Source organism: Anser anser (assembly GCF_964211835.1).
Source record: "Anser anser genome assembly, chromosome: 4".
Taxonomy (NCBI): Eukaryota; Metazoa; Chordata; class Aves; order Anseriformes; family Anatidae; genus Anser; species Anser anser.
The window spans coordinates 23,110,185-23,123,610 of NC_139724.1; the positions used below are offsets into that span (position 1 = coordinate 23,110,185).

Below are 13,426 nucleotides of genomic sequence, written 5' to 3' on the forward strand. Positions count from 1 at the left end.
ACTGTAACTAAAATGTTAACTTTAGAGTTGTAAGCAAAGTGGGTTACATTATCATCCATGAAACATGAAAAATTTATGAAAATAATAGTCATTGTTTAATTCTGGCCAGATTCCACGTTCTGCTTTACCTTGGCAAGCTCAGATCTTGTTTTTAACTAAACTAAAAGTTCATTTTGCAGCTTACTTCAGAATGATTTTTTTAAAATGAAATATAGAATATAAGGGAAAAAATAACAAAAAAAAAAAAAAACACCAATGTCAAATACTGATAAGTCCAGAATTTCAGGTTTCAGTCTCAGCTGAAAAAAAAAAAATTACATTATTTCCAGCTGATTGCAATTATGTGATATGTAAATAGTTATCCTGGGAAGGAAGAAAACATATATGTGAATTCCTAACCTTCTGTTCTTATCGATTAGTACGAATGCTATTTTTTTGGGACAGTTCGCTCTCTATTCTTTCAAAAAAAACTTCATGCATTCAGAAGAAAACCTGGATTATCAGCAATTGTAACATAAATGCAGAGAGTTGGAAAGATGTGGGGATGGAGAGAGAAGGAGATCTTACCATAGCACAGACTTTCCATGAGCATTCACTTTGAAAGATCAGGTTATTCTATTATGAAGATCATTAGGGACTAAAAATGATTCAAAACTATGCTAAATATATTTAAATTAAATTACCAAAGACTGATTATATGGTTTATTTTGTAACTTCTCTGAAAAAAAATGGGTGTGTACTTTGTAAAGCTGTAATTTTTGGAAGGATATACTTTGTTCATAAATTAATTTTAAAAAGTCATTACATATCTTCTTGAGTGTAAAACTCAACACATCCTTAAATTTATATATAGTGCTTCTGTAATATTTTAATATTGGCACATTGAAAGGATTTTATGTCCCAAAGCATTCCGAAAATTTAGTATGAGGAATGGGCTAACAGCTATTGACCCTCCCACCTTTTTCTATATCAAGAGATGGATGTCTATTAGCACTAATCAAATTTGAAAGTTCTTATGACAACTTTATTTGGACAAATAATGATTAATATATTCTTAGAATTACTTATGCACACCTTGGACTCAATTATGTTTCAAAATATGTTTCTCCTGAATTAGAAATAATACTGGCGGGGAAAAAAAAAGTAATTTTTTTTTTCTTTTTGGTGTGGAAAAACCTCCTCTCAGTTTCATTTTGCTTTTAATCTAATGCAAAGTGAAACTCAAGGTCTTTCCAAAATATTTGTACCCTTTCTCCCCCAATAGCAATGAATTCTGTAATAGCCTATTGGATAAAGTCTTTTCTCAAATGTTAGAGAGTCTGCTTCAAGTCCCCAGTCTACATGATTTTGAACAAAGACCGAAATTTCAATTTCCTGCACTTCAAGTACTGAAACATGATGCTGTTGTGCTATTCTTTATTTGCACCCAAAATCCCATCTAGGAGCTGTGCAACCCACCTAATCTAATATGTACAAGACACATTTAAATGTTTGTGGAAAATTTAATTTCTCATAAAAAGCAAATATCAATAACCACTCTAAGTTTGAAAGTACATTTTTATGTTTACAGTGGCATGGTTATGTACACAGCTAGGTCTGGAATTTATACATATTTATACATTTATACATATTGAGTTTAGACTATTTTTTTTTGATTTCTGAATAATGTACCCTTTACATAACTATTGGCTGACACAACTTATTGAGAAGCCTATCTTACCACGTGCTCACTATAGATGAGTAATTCTATATTTAAGACCTGCTGACCATGTTTCTTGAAGGGTTTCACAGGTTTCCATTGCTCAGAACTAGCCCCTATTGTTTTAGATACAGGTTTAAGATAGGGGTTAGGTACGTAGAGAATTGATTCTCAGTGATAAATTTATGAAATTGAAAATGAGGGAAATAGTAATTTTCCTATAATGACTGGCTAAGTGAATACTCTTAAATTTTGTAAATCTATTTATCCTTATGCAGTGCTATGCGCAAAGTATCTTAGAGCTATTCTGATTTCCTTGTTCCTACATTGCTATATTCCTTGGACACTTTTTTTTTTTTCTGTGTAGATTGTTTCTATCAGTCTCAAAACTCAAAATTACAGGCACACAGTGTGTTATCCATGGCAATGAAGAATTTGTGTGACTCTGAGAAGAAATCCTGGCAACATCTTTTGGGAATATATTTAATACGGATTTGTGAACCAGAAGTATTCATTGTTTCTAAAAATGGAATGAAACATTCAGTAATTTATGTTTATCCTGCTAAACTGGAGAAAGTGATAACGCAGAAGCTACAAGACAATATCTCCTGATACAGTAGCACTGATACAATGAGGTGCTTAAGGTTTCTTGAGAAAACGAAGCACTTTCATATGCAGTACTCCTAGATGCTTAAAGAAATGTGCTATTATGGAGGAAAAGAGATGTGGCAAGGACTTGGACAAATTATTGGAAGACTGCAGTCCCTTCAGGGCTTCAGCAGTGCACCTCACTGAATCGCAATGCTTTCTGTCTCTGTTGCTAAAGCTGGCAGTGACTTACGATATTGCTGGGTCCTAGTGAAGAATCAACCAATTTACTTCCCTAAGAAAATACTTACGTAAACAGGGCTTTTATAGGAGAGTCAAGTACCAGAGTAGAGGAGGCTGGACAGAGCACATGAAGTGAAGAAGCATCTAATAGATACAATCTCGATAGAAAAAAATGGTAGAAAAGATGCTGACTCTGGGAGAGTATTAAGTGAAACCAAAATGCTGACATTCAGTTCTTCATGAAAGACAGTTCTGGTTCTCTATTTTTATTCTTGAGGTCAATCCCTTAAATGCCTTATGTATTTAGTGAGATTTAGTATTACGAGAATTTATGGCTCATATTGCAAATCTTGGATTCTTCAGTGCCTTTAAACTAGTAATTCCACTGTTGTCAAAAGGACTGCTCTTGTAAGAGTCCATGAGCATATATAAATTTTGAGGAAGTATTACAGAACTTTAGATTTATAAAATAGTTCAAGTTTACAACAACAGCATGTTAGAATTCTTAGTGTTTAAAGGAGATATGGTTAATACTGGATAGATCTATGAAATTCTAGTGTGCCATCCACTACACTTTTGTTGTCCCTGTGCTGGTTTTGTTTGGTTGTTTGTTTGTTCTGTTTGTTTGGTTGTTTTAGTGGCTACTTCTTGTGGTTTATAACCTTGAGTAGTCAGCAGGAACTGTGGATAAGAGTGTTACTCCCAGGTGAAGCTCAAATCCATGAAATCAGTCAGGCCTCTGTGAGATTCTTTATTATTATTATTATTATTATTATTATTATTATTTTGTTCATATTGGAAAATAATTGCCTTGGGTATTTCAAAAGTGCAACTAGAAAATTTAAATGAAAACATTGTAGAAATGTGAGACAAATTTACTTGCAATAGTTTGGGTATCAGAAACAGTATGTGGCAGCATATACTTCAGTTGGGTTCATCCACATAACAAAATGCCTAGGAGCATACATGGGTTTGTACACATTACACGGTGGTACATGCTCTGTGAGCAGTTCCACTACAAGTAATTGCCTATATGTTTAACAACCACATATCCTGAAAAACATGACAAAGTACACATAGAGTGTTGCATCTTGGTACTTCAGGCATTATTACTACAGAGAATTTTACTGATATTTCTTCCTGTATCCAGATGATCTACGCAAAGTGTGCATATTGCTAAAATCCATTATTACGCATTCCATATGACATGAACAGTTACATTTCTTTATGTGTTTATAATTTTTCTGGCTGCAATGATTCTTTAGTCTTGAACTAGGGAGCTTGCTGCTGTAGAGCAGAAATCAGCAACAGCCCAGTGCAAGAAAGGGTAGGTGTTTGTAGTAGTGAAAAGTAAAGATGAATGAATTATTTTCTACCATTAACATTATTGTTGTTGTTTTTGGTTTTTAAATGTCACAGTTTTCAAGCAATCTATCAGGAAAATACTGTTTTCGTTTAAAGATAAATTATAAGAAAGACATAGATTTCCTGAAAATTCAAATTAATTCAGGCTGCAATTTTCTAGTTAGAGGAAGAAAGATGTCAGAATTCAGCCCTGTTTCTCTTCCTTTGCATGAGTTTCATGTCTCTGTGTGTGTGCATGCGTGCGTGTGCAGGTTTTGTTGTTGTTGGGGGGGGGAGGGTTTGTTTGTTTTCCATGTCAACTGATGAATGAATATGGAGCAAGGATTAAATGAAATTACCAGGTATACAGCACAAGTAATTTATAACAATCAAGGTCTCTGTAGGTACACAGTAAATGAAGAATTCTTCTAGGAAAAAATCCACACTGTGAAAAGGTAGCATTAGTGTCATGGAAAGATTAGATAGTTAACAGTTTTTAGCAGCAAAGTGCTACCTTTATAAAGTTCTTCTCAGTTTCATTAATCTAGTCCATGACAGAGAGGATTTTGAGCAGCAAGGGAGCTGTATGAAGAATATGTAGACTATTACTGTTCTGCCATTACTGCTGATGCACTGTTGGGTTATCATGCTATGTCTCTTTCATCTCTTTATGATCTTTACATGCCCTATAGCTACTGCTACACTACATTTAATCATCTTTAACAGCTTGAATGTCAAAAAGTTAAATAGTTTTAACTATCTCTTTTTTACTTTAACAATATGCAACTTAACAGCACCTGTGCTGAGCTCATTAGAGCTATTGACAGATTTTGTGCCATCCTGTGCCAATGCCCTCACCATTCTTATCATCATGTGATACATTTATGCACTATTAAACCTATGGAAGGTGATTTTATTACAGCCATGATCTTTGATACCGTTCTGCCATCTAACTTGTTTCCCACTACTTAGGTCTTGTCAATTACAGTATTTCCATATATAGGAAATATATATTCCTCTATTGCTAAGGAGAGAACAACTAGTAGCATAGTCTACAATCTGTAAAGTTGGTGCCTCAGATTTTTTTTCAGAATAATTTGTCTATTATTATATCTGTATTAAAAGCTCAGATCAAGATTTGTTATCCAAACATTTTAGGCCTATTTACAATACAAGTACAAATTATGGTCACTGATGTTCACGTATCAATGTCTATAAATACCTGGAGGGAGGTTACAAAGAGGAAGGAGCCAGGCCCTGCCCAGTGAAAGAGGACAAGAGGCAGTCGGCACAAACTGAAACAAGGAAGTTCCCTCTGGAGACCAGGAAACACTTTTTCACTGTGAGGGTGACTGAGGACTGGCACAGGTTGCCCAGAGAGGCTGTGGAGTCTCCCTCCTTGGAGATCTTCAAATGCCACCTGGACATGGTCCTGGGCAGCCTGCTCTGGGTGGCCCTGCTTGAGCATGGGGGGGAGGGAGGTTGAACCAAACGACCTCCAGATGGTCTGTCCAACCTTAACCATCTGTGAATCTGTGAAGCAAGGGTCTCATTTAGCCAACAGTGTTTTCAGAAAATGAGATTTATCTTTCAGAAAGTAAGCAGATAAATCACTGTGTGTGCTATTATTTGACTGGAACATTTTCAGTTTTAGGTCTATTCTCATTTCCCAGTTACCATCACCTTTTACTTTCATCATTAGTGAGCTAGTTATAAGTTCAAAGTAAAAGCAATTTATTTTCTAAGAAAAGAACTTAGAAGCAAGTTCATGTTTTAAGATTTGCAATGCATTATCTCTTTTGGGATAACCACCCAGGGTTTTTTTATTCAAATTAATTAAAACAGTGTGTTTTATAGGAAAGGGTCAGTTTTGATCCCTTTTGAAAACTGTATTTTAATTGCACTGTTCTTACTGAAACATTAAGGCATTCTGTAACATAATTTTTTGAACAAAATAACTCATAAAGATTTTGTTTTTGTTCTGGAATGTAATTAATATGAAAAAAAAACACACAGTACTCTTCCTTTAAAATATTTTCAAAAATAAGATAATTTCCTAAGAATAATGACATTTTGAGTTGCTGAACTTGTTATTTTTGGAGATGTTTGATTGCAGATAAATATATTTATTCTAAATTTTCTTACTGTCTTTTCTGCCCGATTTTAGTCACAAGATTTTTTTTTTTAATCCAGAGATTCAAAGATTTTCCTACCCAGATTCTACAACCTCTGAAATATTCTGTTCTAAGCTTGATTTTTTCCATCTGTGCATTTATGTAAGATATTATGATTATCTACACTTCATCTACACAACATAACCAGATGCAACCACATTTGTAATCCCATGTTTAGACTGAATTTCATGATAAAATTCAAATGTTCTCAGTAGAAGCAGATTATTATATTGCCATTGAAAGAAAGGGTAGTTACTAGACATCATCTGAATACATCAATACAAAATCAATCCTTGTACTTTCAGTCTGTCTCCAGAGCAACAATATTCTCCATAAATACTCACAGAAATCTACTTTTACTTATTTGAATTAAAACAAAAGGAATGCAACATTCTTTATCACTCATGAGAGAGCATCTGGAAGTTTTTCAGGCAATTTAATTTCTGAACGGAATTAATTTATGCATTTGACTGTCTAGTTCTAGAAATATTAAATATGTTCAGTGTGCCAGAGTTACACTTCAACTTGTTTAGATATTCTGATTGCTAAATTATTTCTTTGGCTAGTAGCCCTCCTTGCAATAGATTTCTAACTGGTACAGCACCTTACATGAGTAGACACTTCTGTCAAGGAATATATCTATGCCAGCAGAAACACATATTGATGGTTTCCTTAATTTAAATATTATGCTTTTAGCTGAAGTCTTAAAAAGTAATAATAATCAAAAAATAATAAAAAATCTACTTTACCAGGCATGGTAAGCATGTACCATAAAGTAACATAACATCAGGTAATATCAAAAATTTGTTTTGAATTATGTCCCTTTAATGATTGCTTTTAGGTTAAGGATACTGTTTAAACTTAGAGCGGGACTAAAGAGAGCCTAGAGTTTTTCTGTTTTCCTTTCTTTTGTCTCAAAGACATACTTTGCTGGTAAAATCACAAGTTTATTTTATTTTTTTTCCTGTAAAGGTCTACTTGAACTTCTAAATATCTACCACTTCTATTGACTTGAGTTGAATTTTCTTGTTGAATAACAACATGTTCAATACAAGAAAACTGGTAACTTCTGAAGTAATTGCTGGCAAAAGGGACCATCTTGCTCAAAATCAAAGGATTAGTTTTCACTATTAAACAGAAATACTTTATATGAAGTACCCACATATGTCAGCTTAATGCATTATGAATTAAAATGGAACTTCTTTAGAAGTAATCATGACTAGTGATTATTAATTGATTTTATTATGACTGGTTCAATTCAGGTATGTTTATAAATAATTTGTACGCAGATACACATTGAATTGTCACAAAGTAGCATTAGAGATGAACAGTGGGGGAAAAAAAAAAAAGCATTTCTTGTTAAGAAACAAGTATTGTGAGACCCCATAGCTGGTGCAGACTAATGACTTTATTGCACTGTCCTTTTAAAAAAATATATAAATGGGACAGATGGTCCCAAGATATCTAGTTACTATTATCCACCTACAATTTCATTGTGCCTCGGCAGACTTTGTGCCATTTGAAGCATGTTCCATCCTTTGGAGCATATCACCTAGTGCTGATAAATGGTAAAATATTGATCTTGGAGAGCTGGGTTTAGCAGCATTGCTCTGTACACTAAATTTTCAATTGATTTTAAGCAGAGTGATTTCCAAAATAATTCAACACTGGTTTATTCATGAATTCACATGAACCATAGATCATTATTTTTATTTGGCTCTGAAAGATAGGATCTGAAGCACTGTAGAACTGGTCTTTACTTGATATAAATATTCAACCAACGGTGCTTCTTTAAGGCACATTTCTGGGAATAGAGATTATTAGCCAACAGATGCATTTTAAACTAATCTAAAATACCTTTCTTGTGCCACAGGTAGAGGATGCGAAGACATCTAAGAGGAAGAAGGGAATGAATAACACTAAAAAAAATTACACAATAGATTTCCAATAGGAAAAGAACACAGTTCTCCATTAAGTATTTAAAAACGTATCTTTTTTAAATTGTTCTGCTGACTTGTGCTCAAAACAGAAATGCAATTGTAACTAGGTGTATAGTTATATATGCAAATACTCCTCATGCAGTTGTCAATTGGGTAAGTACTCGATAAAGGTTGGGTTTATAAAGTGCTAAAAATAGTTCTGTTATAGTTCTGTTATAGCAGATCAAAATTCAGAAAGAGACTGAGTCCACTTAAATGTACCCCAAGCCCAATCTGCCCCTAAAAGTTTCAAATTAGAATACTTTCAAATAATTTCTAAAATTCCAGGAATTTAGGAATTTAGTAGGAAGTTACTGAAATATGTAGCTAAAGAAGAATCTGTCTTCTTGAGTCTTACAGCTGTATCATGCCGACATTAAAAATGGCATATATTATGTAATTTATCATTATTGTTTTGTTGATATGTAAGTACCTTGTGATAATATTAAGTCTACATATATACAGAAATAGACCTGCATAAAATGTATACTGTGATTTCTTATGATATAGCCCTGAGGCTGCCATCATATTCATCCCTCATGTTTCTTTGCCTTGTTCAGGATCACAATTCAGCAAATTCTAAATCCACGATTCTGCAAAAATTCCTTCTTCTTTCCATATTCTAAGATCATTAACCACGCTAAAAGCTATTCCAGTCTGCAGTGTCCAACGTAAAGGAATAACGAGGGCAGTGATTCATCCACAGATGCAGGAAGTAATGAAAACATTTGTTCGAAGAGTGAACTGAGTCATATGCTTATCCATATTTATGATGACAGAAAGTAAGGTCTGTATCTGTATAAACAAGGTCTGACATGCATGTTTGGAAAAGCACATGCAGAGGTTATCCTGGGCAATGAAGACATAAAACTAATTGTGAACCTGAGGCCTATGAATGTTAAAAAGTCTCTACAGTCCTTCAAATGAACATATTTGATACTATTACAGAGCCTACCCATAGAAGTTACTGGCTAGAGACAAACATTTCATAGAAAGGCAGAAAAGCTTTGAAAAAGACAAAGCGAGCAAAGATATTACATTAACTTTTTCATACCACTTTACACTGAAAACACTGAATATAAAGAACTTGCTTTGTTTCAAATCAGCTGCTTCTGATAAGGCAGCTTCTTATGGCTTTGGGCTTTAGCACATCTTGCCAATCCTCCATGGACAACAGTTTTTTAGTCAGGTTTTCCAGCAAATGAGTTTGACCTGTCACACTTTGGTTACTTTTTTTCCTCTGAAGATTATTGATTATTAAAGATATTTGATTAAAGTCTTTCATCTTACTAGCAATAGTGTATCTTACGAGTTTTGTAAGGGCATTATAATAACATACCATCAGATTTGTCTAGACATCTACAACACATTCCTAAACTATCAAATGTCATTTCAGCAACCATTCAGATGAATCTTTGAGCTTCATTGGAATTTATCTCTAAGGGTGTTTGAGAACATAAGTAATGAATCACAAGCATGTTTTACTAAATATAACAGCTATCAGCTCAAATGTATGAGTAGTAGCACACACTGGATTCCTGGTGTGGGAGTAAAAGAGAAGTTAAAAAAAAATTCCAGTAAGTGACTAACAGCTTATCTTCTATCTTATTTACTACTTGTTCCATGATTTTTCAAAAAAATTATTTCCTGAGGGAAAATAGCCACGTATGTGAAAGCCATTATTGTTTTTTTGCTTGTGCGAATTTGTGCACAAATTATTAAATGTACTAAACTCCTGGATAGGTACATAACTTGGCCCCTGGGAATTCAGTGTCTCAATATATCTAGGATTTGGGCCCTCACTGGTATAAATATAGCACTAAAAGTTTTGAAATGCTTTTTGTTTATGAAAAATAGGTTGGAGGTGGAATTCTATTCTAATAGAACATGGTATTAGTAGTAAAAAAGAAGCAGTATTACTGTAACTTCACTTGGTGCTGTTGCTGGCATGCTGCAATCCTAATGCAGTACTTCTTTCCTATTTCTTCCTCTGCTTGCAGTCATTATTCTCTGTTCATTTAGGAAACATTTTCTATTTCATGAGTCCCAGAAGACCTCATGGACAAGGAACATGTCCTCTTGTTCATAATGTATCATTACCATTTGGTACTGAGAGAAATTAATTATTCTGAAATTGTTGCCTAGTTTTTACTCACCCTACTTGAACCAATTGCCATGGAAGCCACCAGAAGAGGTGATCAGTGGAAACATCTCAGAACTGATGGTTTGCAAAGAGCACGGACTATCTGCTTCTAGGTTTAGCACTCCTGAATTCAGCATCAAGTTGTTTGTACAGTGGCAGGTGTTGCCTAGGAAGATTTTGCCAGGAAATTCATGGATATGAGTACTTTGACAACGGAGATTAATGCATTCTGTAGTGTCTCTGAGTTTTCAAACTTCTTTTGAACCCCTCAGAGATTAATGTTTGTATACATGTCTGGAGTATTTTTTAGAGTTTATCATTCTTGCCATATACATATACATATACATATACATATACATATACATATACATATACATATACATATACATAGAGATTTTTTTTAAGTGACATAAAATAGTAGATTTTATTATTGTTGTGGTTTAACCCACATGATAATGATAATAGTATTAACAATAGTTAATAGTTAATAATAGTTAATAGTATTAACAATAATAATGTGTAAGAAAACAAGTGATGCACAATGCAATTGCTCACCACCCGCTGACCGATGCCCAGCCTATCCCCGAGCAGCCGGCCCCCCACCCCGGCCAGCCACCCCTATATATTGTTTAGCATGACGTCAGATGGTATGGAATACCCCTTTGGCCAGTTTGGGTCAGCTGTCCTGGGTCTGTCCCCTCCCAGCTCCTGCTGCACCCCCAGCCTGCTCGCTGGCAGGACAGAGCGAGAAGCCGAAAAGTCCTTGGCCTGGTGTAAACACTGCTCTGCAATAATTAAAACATCGGCATGTTATCAGCGCTCTTCTCATCCTAATCCAAAACATAGCACCCTACCAGCTACTATGAGCTACTTAACTCTGTCCTAACTGGAACCAGGACAGATATCCACCCCTTATTCCATACCATTTATGTCATGCTCAGGTTACACTCTGTCCAATACATTCTAATTAATCACCATTTTCATCTATGATATATAGCAATCATGGTAGTGATGACATACATTATTATATAATAATTAACATACTACAATTCAACTCATGGGCTATTCTCACCCAGTATCAAATCCCCTTGAGGTACACACCGGACCTCCCCATTCTTTTGCATTACCCACCAAGTGCATCCAGGTCCCTGAGCAAAAGCAATTCCACGAATGGGTTTGCCTTTTCCTGAGGCAGGAGTAGCCCAGACTGTTTTACCCAGCATGTTTCTTACGTGCACTACAGGAACTTTATCCCCTTCTACAGTGCGTAACAGGTTTGATTGGGCAGGTCCAGCTCGGTTGGCAGATCCCCTGGTATTGACTAACCAGGTGGCCTTTGCCAAATGTGTATCCCAATTTTTGAATGTCCCAGCACCCATTGCTTTCAGTGTAGTCTTCAACAGTCCATTGTATCGTTCAACTTTTCCAGAGGCTGGTGCACGATAGGGGATGTGATACACCCACTCAATACCATGTTCTTTGGCCCAAGTGTCTATAAGGTTGTTTCGGAAATGAGTCCCGTTGTCTGACTCAATTCTCTCTGGGGTGCCATGTCGCCATAGGACTTGCTTTTCAAGGCCCAGGATAGTGTTCCGGGCGGTGGCATGGGGCACAGGATATGTTTCCAGCCATCCGGTGGTTGCTTCCACCATTGTAAGTACGTGGTGCTTGCTGTTGCGGGTTTGAGGGAGTGTGATGTAATCAATCTGCCAGGCCTCTCCATATTTATATTTCAGCCATCGTCCTCCATACCAAAGAGATTTTGACCGTTTGGCTTGCTTGATTGCAGCACATGTTTCACAGTCATGAATAACCTGTGCTATAGTGTCCATGGTCAGGTCCACCCCTCGATCGCGAGCCCATCTGTAGGTTGCATCTCTACCTTGATGGCCTGAGGTGTCATGGGCCCATCGGGCTATAAATAATTCACCTTTATGTTGCCAGTCCAGGTCCACCTGAGCCACTTCAATCTTAGCAGCCTGATCCACCTGCTGGTTGTTTTGATGTTCTTCAGTAGCTCGATTCTTGGGCACATGAGCATCTACATGGCGTACCTTTACAACCAGGTTCTCTACCCGGGCAGCAATATCTTGCCACAATGCCGCAGCCCAGATGGGCTTGCCCCTGCGCTGCCAGTTGTTCTGCTTCCATTGCTGTAACCACCCCCACAGGGCATTTGCTACCATCCATGAATCAGTATAGAGATAGAGAACTGGCCACTTTTCTCGTTCAGCAATATCTAAAGCCAGCTGAATGGCTTTCACTTCTGCAAACTGACTCGATTCACCTTCTCCCTCAGCAGCTTCTGCAACTCGTCGTGTAGGACTCCATACAGCAGCTTTCCATCTCCGATGCTTTCCCACAATACGACAGGACCCGTCAGTGAACAAGGCATATTTCTTCTCATTTTCCAGTAGCTTGTTGTACAGTGGGGCTTCTTCAGCACGAACCACCTCCTCCTCTGATGATATCCCAAAGTATTTGCCTTCTGGCCAGTCCATAATCACCTCCAAGATTCCTGGGCGACTGGGGTTTCCTATTCGAGCCCGTTGAGTAATCAGTGCAACCCACTTGCTCCATGTAGCATCAGTTGCATGATGTGTAGAGGGGACCCTTCCTTTGAACATCCAGCCTAGGACCGGCAGTCGGGGTGCCAGGAGGAGCTGCGCTTCAGTACCGACCACTTCCGAAGCAGATCGAACTCCTTCATATGCTGCCAATATCTCCTTTTCAGTTGGAGTATAGCGGGCCTCAGATCCTCTGTATCCCCGACTCCAAAACCCCAGGGGTCGACCTCGAGTTTCCCCAGGTTCTTTCTGCCAGAGGCTCCAGGTGGGACCATTCTCCCCGGCTGCGGTGTAGAGCACATTCTTTACATCTGGTCCTGTTCGGACTGGCCCGAGGGCTACTGCATGAACTATCTCCTGCTTAATTTGTTCAAAGGCTTGTCGTTGCTCAGGGCCCCATTCAAAAGCATTCTTCTTACGGGTTACTTGGTAGAGCGGGTTTACAATCAGACTGTAATTTGGAATATGCATTCTCCAAAACCCCACGACACCTAGGAAAGTTTGTGTTTCCTTTTTGCTAGTTGGTGGAGACATAGCTGTTATCTTGTTGATCACATCCATTGGGATTTGACGGCGTCCATCTTGCCATTTTATTCCTAAAAACTGGATCTCTCGTGCAGGTCCTTTAACTTTATTCTGTTTTATGGCAAAACCGGCCTTCAGAAGGATTTGGACTATTTTCTTCCCTT

General features: G+C 36.9%; 1 protein-coding gene and 1 long non-coding RNA gene across 18 annotated transcripts in view; one reads left to right on the plus strand and one right to left on the minus strand.

Moving 5' to 3' along the window:
• The window catches only part of LOC310899263 (uncharacterized protein), a gene marked incomplete at its 3' end in the record, with an annotated part of 64,101 nt that extends 53,911 nt beyond the window's left edge, over nucleotides 1–10,190 (plus strand). For 16 of the 17 annotated variants that reach the window (XR_014584115.1, XR_014584116.1, XR_014584117.1 and 13 more), the window contains one exon: nucleotides 7,922–10,190. The remainder of the gene's footprint in view (nucleotides 1–7,921) is intronic. The other variant, XR_014584120.1, reaches the window with a different exon arrangement.
• Nucleotides 1–10,319, minus strand: part of LOC310899267 — a 32,064-nt gene extending 21,745 nt beyond the window's left edge. The window contains exon 1 of the long non-coding RNA XR_014584135.1: nucleotides 10,184–10,319. This is a non-coding gene — a long non-coding RNA (uncharacterized lncRNA). The remainder of the gene's footprint in view (nucleotides 1–10,183) is intronic.
• Between the last annotated feature and the right edge of the window lie 3,107 nt (nucleotides 10,320–13,426).